The following is a 9,946-nucleotide window of genomic DNA, read 5'->3' as shown; positions in this document are numbered from 1 at the left end:
CCAAGTGACTTCTTGTATTGGTCACGCTCAGTACCCTTGTTCTCTAACAAGCACCTGCACTATCACTTCAGTGTCCCTACACTGTGGACTCAAGTCTCGTCCATCCAGAAGGAGAGTGATCTGTGCACTGATCGGATCGATCACCGTCCTCGTGATGATCCTTTGATCAGGAGCATTTAGAAATTAATCACCAATGATACATGGCTCAAATTCTCAACTCTTGAGAATATGTATCATCATCTTATTAATTTCTTGGACGATTCATAGACACATAAACAATATGAATGAAAAAGATGCCTTTTATTTATTCAATAATAAATAGTCAAGTACAAAATTATGTCCCTAGAATCAACAATGTGTCAGCCAAATTGGCTTCTAGGGCATACATCTAACAATCTCCCACTTGCACTAAAGCCAATTGGTCATATATCTTAGGCCCATCTTCTCAAGGTGGGCTTCAGTCTTTTGCTGACTCAGCTGCTTAGTGAAAGGGTCTGCCACGTTATCCGCGGAGTCTACTCTCTGCACCTCTACATATTTCTTCTCCACATAGTCGCGTATGAGGTGAAAGCGCCGCTCTATATGCTTAGACTTCTGATGAGACCTTGGCTCCTTAGCAAGGGCTATGGCGCCATTGTTATCGCAGTAGAGTGTTATGGCATCTGATGTCATCACATCCAGCTCTGCAATGAATTTCTTGAACCAGAAGCCTTCCTTAGCAGCTTCAGAGGCGGCGATGTATTCGGCTTCCATAGTCGAATCAGCAATGATCGGTTGTTTAGAACTCTTCCAATTCACCGTACCACCATTGCACAAGAACACGTATCCAGATGTTGACTTCCTGTCATCGACATCAGTCATGAAGTCTGAATCTGTGTACCCTTCTACCTTTAACTCTGATGATCCTCCAAAAACCAAGAATAAATCTTTAGTTCTTCTCAAGTACTTAAGAATATTCTTCACAGCTGTCCAGTGTTCTTCACCTGGATTCGACTGATATCTGCTTGTGACACTCACAGCAAGAGCTATATCAGGTCGTGTACATAGCATGGCATACATGAGGCTTCCTATTGCCGATGCATAAGGAATCTTGCTCATGCGTTGAATCTCCTCAGATGTGTTGGGGCACATCTTCTTGGAGAGATGAATTCCATGCCTTAGGGGTAAGAGACCCCTCTTGGAGTTTTCCATGCTGAACCTCTTCAGCACCTCCTCTATGTACATTTTCTGTGACAGGCCAAGCATCCTTTTAGATCTATCTCTATAGACCTTTATTCCCAAAATATAGGATGCTTCCCCAAGGTCTTTCATGGAGAATTCTTTTGACAACCAGACCTTGACCGAGGTTAGCATGGGAATATCATTCCCAATCAGGAGAATGTCATCTACGTACAGTACGAGAAAAACGACAGCACTCCCACTAACCTTTTTATAAACACATGGTTCCTCCTCGTTTTTGATGAAATCAAACGTTTTGATTGCATCATCGAAACGAGTGTTCCAACTTCGAGAGGCTTGCTTTAGTCCATAGATGGATCTTTGCAGCTTGCAGACCTTGTGATCTCCATCACTGGAAGTGAAACCCAAAGGCTGTTCCATATAGATATCTTCATCAAGATATCCATTCAGGAAAGCAGTTTTCACATCCATCTGCCAGATTTCATAATCATGAAATGCTGCAATGGCAAGCAATGTTCGGATGGATTTTAGCATGGCTACAGGTGAAAAGGTCTCCTGATAGTCAATGCCTTCGCGCTGACTATACCCTTTCGCCACAAGCCTTGCCTTATAGGTCTCTACCTTTCCATCCGAACCTATCTTCCTTTTGTAGATCCATTTGCATCCAATAGGTACAATACCTTCTGGTGGATCTACTAAGGTCCAGACTTGGTTGGAATGCATGGAGTCTATCTCTGACTTCATAGCTTCCAGCCATTTCTCGGAATCGATATCAGATATCGCCTCGTTGTAGGTTTTGGGATCCTGTATGTGATCCCTATCTCCCACTAGGAACATTTCCTCAGTATCCTCTTCAAGTATACCTAAGTATCTATCGGGAGGATGGGAGACTCTACTAGATCTACGAGGTGGTTGAGGGACATCGTGTACTGGCTCCTTATGAATAGGTTCTATAGGATCCATGACTCGTTGCTTTTCAGAGACTTTCTCTTCAAGCTCAATTTTCCTCCCACTGCCTCTATCAAGGATAAACTGATTTTCCAAGAAGATGGCATGACGGCTCACAAACACATTGTGATCCTCTGAGACGTAAAAATTGTATCCTAATGACTCTTTAGGATATCCTATAAAACGAGCACTTATGGTCCTAGCCTCTAACTTGTTCGCCTGTAGTCGTTTGACGTGGGCCGGACATCCCCAAATCTTGAGATGACCCAGACTTGGTTTCTTACCATGCCATATCTCATACGGTGTGGTAGGAACGGATTTAGAGGGAACTCTATTCAATAAATAAATCGCTGTGAGTAAGGCATCTCCCCAAAGGACATAGGTAAATCAGTGAAGCTCATCATGGACCTGACCATATCCAATAGGGTCCGATTTCTCCTCTCTGACACCCCGTTGAGTTGAGGTATTCCCGGAGGTGTCCATTGTGAGACTATGCCGTTTTCTTTGAGATAGTCCCGGAATTCTCCACTAAGGTATTCTCCTCCTCGATCTGATCGAAGAGCCTTAAGAGGTTTTCCAGTTTGTTTTTCTACTTCATTCTTGAACTCTTTGAACTTTTCAAAGGATTCAGACTTGTGTCTCATAAGATACACATACCCATACCGTGAATAATCATCGGTAAAGGTAATGAAGTAAGAATAACGTCCCCTGGCTAGCACATCAAATGGGCCACATACATCTGTATGTACTAGGGTAAGTATTTCAGTGGTCCTCTCCCCATGTCCTACAAAGGGTAGTCTGGCCATCTTTCCTTGAAGACAGGGCTCGCAAACTGGATATGACTCGGAAGTCAATGAGCCTAAGAGCCCATCTTTATCCATTTTGTTCATTCTATCTTCTCCAATATGGCCAAGTCTGAGGTGCCACAAATATCTTTGGTTTATCTCATCTCTGGATCTTTTGGATCCTTTGGCACTCACATCTTGCTCGGTAACATTCACAGATACATCCATATGTAAATGGTAGAGACTGTCAATCATAAAACCACGTGCGACTATTTTATTTCTCAAATAAATAGAACAGCAGTCTTTGTCAAATGTAAAAACATGACCTTCCTGTGCTAGACATGAAACAGAAATCAAATTTCTGCTAGCAACAGGTACATAATAGCAGTCTCTAAGTATTAAACTAAATCCAGACGGTAGTCGCAGATGGTAGGTGCCCACAGCCACAGCAGCAACTTTTGCCCCGTTGCCAACCCGAAGGGTTACCGCACCTTCCGCCAGCCTTCTACTTTCCTTTAGACCCTGCATGGTAGTGCACAAATGAGCACTAGAACCAGAATCTATAACCCAACTAGAAGTAGAAGAAACCGTTAGATTAGTTTCAATTATGAGCAAGTCTATACCTTCTGAAGGTGCGTCACCTTTCTTGTTCTTCAGGCTCTCGAGGTATGAAGGACAGTTTCTCTTCCAGTGGCCTTCGACATTGCAGTGGAAACATTTTCCTTTGTCGTTAGCCTTTTTCTTTTGAACTTCCTTCTTTGGCTTCTTGTCTTTCTTCTGCTTCTTTGTAGGCTTCCTTTTCTTCCAAGTAGACTTTCTCTTGGAACCAGAAGTCAACTCAGCAGCGAGGACATTGCCCCTTGAACCTTTCAAGGCTCCCTCAGCAGTTACCAACATGTTGATTAGTTCAGTCTTAGTGCATTCAATCTTATTCATGTGGTAGTTTACTATAAACTGACCAAATGAATCAGGAAGTGACTGTAGGATCAAATCCACTTGCAATTCCTTGTGCATGTCCATACCGAGCTTCTCAAGCTCCTCTAGGTCCTTGATCATGGTCAGACCGTGATCATGGACAGACTGCCCTTCGCGCATCTTCGCTTTGAAAAGCCTCTTGGACACTTCAAAACGAGCTGTGCGACTCTGCTCACCATACAACTCTTGTAGGTGTGCCAGTATGTCCCTAGCAGTCTTTATATTTTCATGCTGGCATTGGAGTTCATTAGACATAGATGCCATCATATAGCATTTTACTCTAATGTCATCATCCAACCACTTTTTATGCATCTCACGCTGAACATCAGTGGGACGTGCTGGTAATGTGGGGATATCTGAATCGAGTATATAGCCTATCTTCTCACAGTCCAAAACTATTTTGAGATTTCTAAGCCAGTCCTTGTAATTGGTTCCGGTCAGTCGGTTGGTCTCAAGAATACGGGTCAAAGGGTTTGAAGCCGACATTGTATCTGCAGAGAGTAAAGATTCTAGTTAGACTTTTGTACTTGATCCTAATCTGTCCTAAGGTCTTTTAGAACAAATGTGACTCCCACTATTTTCTCGAATTCCTCACACTCCCCTGGTAGGAAAACGGAAATCCCACACGACTAGGGTTTCTAGTGGGTACTGCGGTCCCACCAATTTACATGCCACCTCACCTAACAGTTATTGGTGACACATAGATGGATGAGTGTACAACTCTTGTACAATGCTTCTCAAGCATGTTGCAGTGCAACTTGGTCTCTAAGCCATGAAGACCTCACCTAACAGTTATTGGTCTCATTTCTTAGTTAAGTCAGACCCACCGTATAACCGTAGGAATAAAGTCGTCATTGGGTCCTCACCTAACAGTTATTGGTGCCCAACCCCACCTTTACCCTACAACATCTCATGTCTATAGAGAGGTCCAGCCCCCCAATGCAACTTGACCACTGTATCCAGCCGAGACAAGTCAACATCAGAAAGGCCTTAGCAGCTCTACTACAGTGGAAGACCTATTGACTTAATATTGGTTAATCAGGTCTTAGTATTTGCAACTTGAGCCTTTCATAAGAGGTAATCGAACAATTGGCCAGGTAAGCAGGTGGGAGGCTCCCCTTACTCAGAGAGTAAGGTCCTAATTAAGTAACCACCTTTCATGCTTTCCTAGACACCAATTAGATCAATTAATCTAATATGACTTGCTCATGTCGGTTCACTCTCGACTTGATTGAGGAGGTTTTGATTTAGGTCTCAATTGGGTTTGCTACATCACATGTAGACCTATCTACCCGACTCTCATTCACATCACATGCAAACGGCGCATTGCAGGCAGTTATAATCGCGGCAATAATTAAAGCTAAACTTTAACTAGGTGATGATCATGGATTCTAATTAGGTCGTATTACAAGCACATGCACATCAATCGATCAAGTGGTCTTCAACTCTTGAATTGGATCCAAGCTTCCTTGATTCGATCCTTGATCAACTCTTGATCCCATCGCCATCAACCGCTTAGATCACCTTTCATCTCATGCCTTTGCTTCAACTTGATCGTTGATGTACATCACATCACAGAAATACAACCAGATGTAAAATAAAAATAAAAATAATTTACATCTCCTTTTAGGAGGCACGCAGGCCTCTCAAAACATCAAATAAGATGCATGCAAGCATCTGAAAAATTACATGACATCGCAGATCACATCGCAGGTCATTACATTTGATACCAAAAGGGGTTGAATCCTATGATCATCACCGTATGCTACAATTATAATTTTCAGATCTGAAACTTAACTGATTATATCATGACATAGGCCGCTGATCATGCTAATCATGATTCTAAACTTTGTAATCCCATTAACAATGCAATTAGAATCATCTTTTTATCACATAAAAATCAACATGTAAAAATCAGCACCCCTGAAAAATCTGCATGCAGAATTTTTCAGCATGCATGATCATTTAATTTTCAGATCTAATATGCCTTTAGATATTTAATTCTTACCTTAATCTACGAAGCCTAGGCTCTGATACCACTGTTGGGAATCCGCCCATGCCGCTGATATTTCAAAAATTTTCAGATGGCAGCGGAATCGGCATGCACGGGTTCGACGTTCATCGCATGAACGTTTGTTTCGAGACCTTTCGTAATTAGGTAAGAATTAAAACTTTTAGAACTAATAGGAAGATCAAATCTTCACCTTGCGCGGGTAGATGATCACCGCGAATCTGAATTCGTGGTTTTGGAAGAGGGTTCGTTTGAAGCCGTTCAAACGTCCGGCCTCTACGGGTATCCACACGAAGTAGAGAACCGATCAAAGCTTTCTTGTCTTCCCGGGGTGCTAGCTCCCTTGCAAAGACTCCTTTGATGGCTGATCTCTTCTCTTTCTTTCAACTCTTGAAAGTGCTTGAGAGGAGGAAGAAGAAGAAGGAACTCAAGGAAGAAGAACACAGCTTCTGCAGCCTTCTTTCTTTTCCCTGCGTTGGAAGAAGGATTGGAGGAAGAGGAAGACGCCAACGCTTGGACCTTGCTCTTCCTTTGCTTGCGGCTGAACCAAGAGAGGAGAGGGGAGGGTGGCGGCAGCAAGAGGAGGATGGCTCCAATACCTAGGGCGCCGGCCTCATGGTGCTTCTTATAGCCATCAAGGGCTCCTCCAAAGTAGGAGCCCTAGATGGTTTTCCAAAGAAAGAAAGGGGGGTGCGCCGGCCCCTCTCTCTCCTTCAATCCGCACCATCCAAGATGAGAGGGGCTGATGCCCCTCTTACTTGGTTAACCTAATCCTCTTCCAAAGAGGATTAGGTGCCTCTCTCATGGTTTAATCCTAATCTAATTAGGATTGGCCAAATTGGGTTCAATCTATACTAGTCCTAATCCAATTAGGACTTGAATGAACCATGACTCAATTGAACTCTTCAATCCTAATCCAATTAGGAGTCATGTTGATTCATTAGATTAATAATTAATTTGGACTTAAGGAATCCTAATCCAATTAGGATTTGTTTAATTTTAGTCCTGATCCAATTAGGACTCTACTTGAATCCGAAGTCCTAATCCAATTAGGATTTCTAGGAATCCTACTCCAAGTAGGAATCCAATTTTTAATTCAAAACTCCTAATCTCATTAGGATTGAGGAATCCTATTCCAAGTAGGAATCCCAGTCCTAATCCAATTAGAACTCTAGTTATCCTACCCGAAGTAGGATTCTTGTTTCAAGTCCAATTAATTAATTTCTTTTTCCTTCTTCAACTTCTTATCAATCAAATTGATTTCTTGTGATTCCTAATCACGATTTCAACCATCGGATCGGTCAATACTTCTAGTGTGTGTGACCCCATAGGTTCTATTCTGACTGGTAGTGAGATATATTGTGATCTCTATCACTATATCATTGAAAACTCCTTTCAATGGGTTGGAACGATTCCAACTCAACTCATTAGGGTTTATCGATCATCAAGATAATCCCTATGAGTCCCACCATCCACCAGTGACACCTAGCAGCATGTAGTGGCTACCCAGCAGAATGGAATGATGAACCTCTAGGTGCAGTTAACATGTGATACAGTCCTACTATCGTGGATCCCTACAGGACGGAGGTCATGGACAACTCGTCAAACCCCATCGTCTGTCATATGTCAAGATTTATTCGACTCGAGTTCGATAGTGAAAAACTCTTTCTCCACTGTGCATACTGCCCCGGCCGAGGTCTTACGAACTCAGTCTTATAAATCACATAGGATCTCTCCTTATCTATCAAGGTCGATAGATTCCATATAGGTGCATACCCTACTCCTACAGTGAACTTACTGCAGCCAATCTACACTGCATGGACCCATATGGCTAGAGACCATGTATGTGTGCAGTCAAACTACAATAACCTCACTGTGAGTAGCCGAAGCGCCGCAGGTCAAAGGACCAGTCACACTACTGCAACATCAAGCAAGTCACTGACGAGTGGATAGACATCCAAGTGACTTCTTGTATTGGTCACGCTCAGTACCCTTGTTCTCTAACAAGCACCTGCACTATCACTTCAGTGTCCCTACACTGTGGACTCAAGTCTCGTCCATCCAGAAGGAGAGTGATCTGTGCACTGATCGGATCGATCACCGTCCTCGTGATGATCCTTTGATCAGGAGCATTTAGAAATTAATCACCAATGATACATGGCTCAAATTCTCAACTCTTGAGAATATGTATCATCATCTTATTAATTTCTTGGACGATTCATAGACACATAAACAATATGAATGAAAAAGATGCCTTTTATTTATTCAATAATAAATAGTCAAGTACAAAATTATGTCCCTAGAATCAACAATGTGTCAGCCAAATTGGCTTCTAGGGCATACATCTAACATTCTGGTCACATCTTTTCACTACTACAATCTAATTGTCAATTTACTTTTAAACATTCACATCACATTTTACTGCTTTGATATTTCTTTTTAGTTTTGTAGTTCCTTTTAGTGTTCCTACCTTCTCCCTGTGGAATCGACACCCCAATATATACTGCGATAGCCGCGTTATTCTTTGGGCGTAATCAAATTTTGGCGCCGTTGCCGGGGAGAACGGTACAAGAAGCGCTTCAAGGAATAGGTTTGCTGAATTAATTCGTCAAAGCGGTAACCTCGTTCCTTCTTCTTTTTTTTTTTTTCTCTTGCTTTTTGTCTTCAGTTTATTTCATTCATAGTTTTGATTTGATTGTGCAAAAAAAATAAAATAAAATAAAATAAAAATAATATACATATATTTTGTGTTGCATGCGTAGGCATAGAGACGAGTTAGGTAGATTTGCAAGAAGACCGGAATTAGAACCTGACACTTTTCCTGTGAATTTGCCCGATACGCCATCTAATTCTAACACCATGAGCAATCACAAAGATCAGCCCATTAGGACTCTCCAGGACTATCTCCATCCTACACGCACAGCCACACCGTCATGCATTATGTTCCCACCCAATGTCCCACAACAGGATTTTAAACCAGGAATGATACAGTTACTTCCTACCTTTCATGGCTTAGAGAATGAAAATCCTTACGTGCACATTAGAGAGTTTGAGGAGGTAGTGGCGACTTTTCATAGTCAACCCGGTACAATAGATGCAGTTAGACTTAAGTTTTTTCCATTTTCTCTGAAAGATAGAGCGAAAAGTTGGTTGTATTCACTGAGACCGCGGTCAATAGGATCTTGGGATGAGATGACACAGGTTTTCTTTAACAAATACTTCCCCCACCATAAGACCAGTGGTTTGAAGAGACAGATTTCAACCTTTGCACAAAAGGATAGTGAGACTTTGTATCAGGTGTGGGAGAGGTTTAAAGATTTGTTGAACTTGTGTCCTCATCACGGCTATGAGAGTTGGCGTTTAGTTAGTTACTTTTATGAGGGACTTACACCTAGAGAGCGCCAATTTGTAGAGATGATGTGTAATGGTGAGTTCTTGCAGAAAGATCCGGATGAGACCATAGAGTACCTGAATGATCTAGCTGAGAAAGCTCATACTTGGACAGGACCTAGTGCGACTGATAGTACTAGTAGGTCACGACCTACAGCTACTCCTTCTAGTGGAGGAATTTACCATCTTAGAGAGGAGGATAATCTCAAGGCCCGGATAGAAATTCTGACTAGGGAGTTAGAGGCCTTAAAAACAAAGGATACAAAGGTTACACATACTGTTTCTCGTGTTGAGTCCCATGGACCCTGTTTTGTATGTGGTGGAGTGGATCACCTAGCTCAGGATTGTCCCACATTTGCTGAAATGAGGGGTGTGTATGAGGAACATTGTAATGCCCTAGGTATGTACAAGAAGCCTTTTACACCCTTTTCAGATACCTATAATCCTGGTTGGAGGAACCATCCTAACTTTAGTTGGAAATCTGACCCGCAACATCCTGCACAACCACAGCTGCCTAGAGCTTATTCTACACCTCCATACCATGCCCCATCTTCTAGGAATCCTTTAGAGGACACACTACATGCTTCTATTGAGGCTCAGAATAAGACAAACCAGAAGTTTGAATCAATGATTACTCAGGTGGTTGAAGAAAATAAAG

The 9,946-nt window shown here is 42.2% G+C and overlaps 1 non-coding gene across 1 annotated transcript; it reads right to left on the bottom strand.

Moving 5' to 3' along the window:
* Positions 1–9,137: 9,137 nt before the first annotated feature.
* On the bottom strand, positions 9,138–9,245 carry LOC120110033. The gene has a single exon (XR_005510810.1). It is a non-coding gene; the product is annotated as a small nucleolar RNA R71 (small nucleolar RNA).
* Between the last annotated feature and the right edge of the window lie 701 nt (positions 9,246–9,946).

This window comes from Phoenix dactylifera, chromosome 2 (assembly GCF_009389715.1).
Source record: "Phoenix dactylifera cultivar Barhee BC4 chromosome 2, palm_55x_up_171113_PBpolish2nd_filt_p, whole genome shotgun sequence".
In the NCBI taxonomy this organism is placed as follows: Eukaryota; Viridiplantae; Streptophyta; class Magnoliopsida; order Arecales; family Arecaceae; genus Phoenix; species Phoenix dactylifera.
This window is presented reverse-complemented; position numbering and strand designations above follow the sequence as displayed.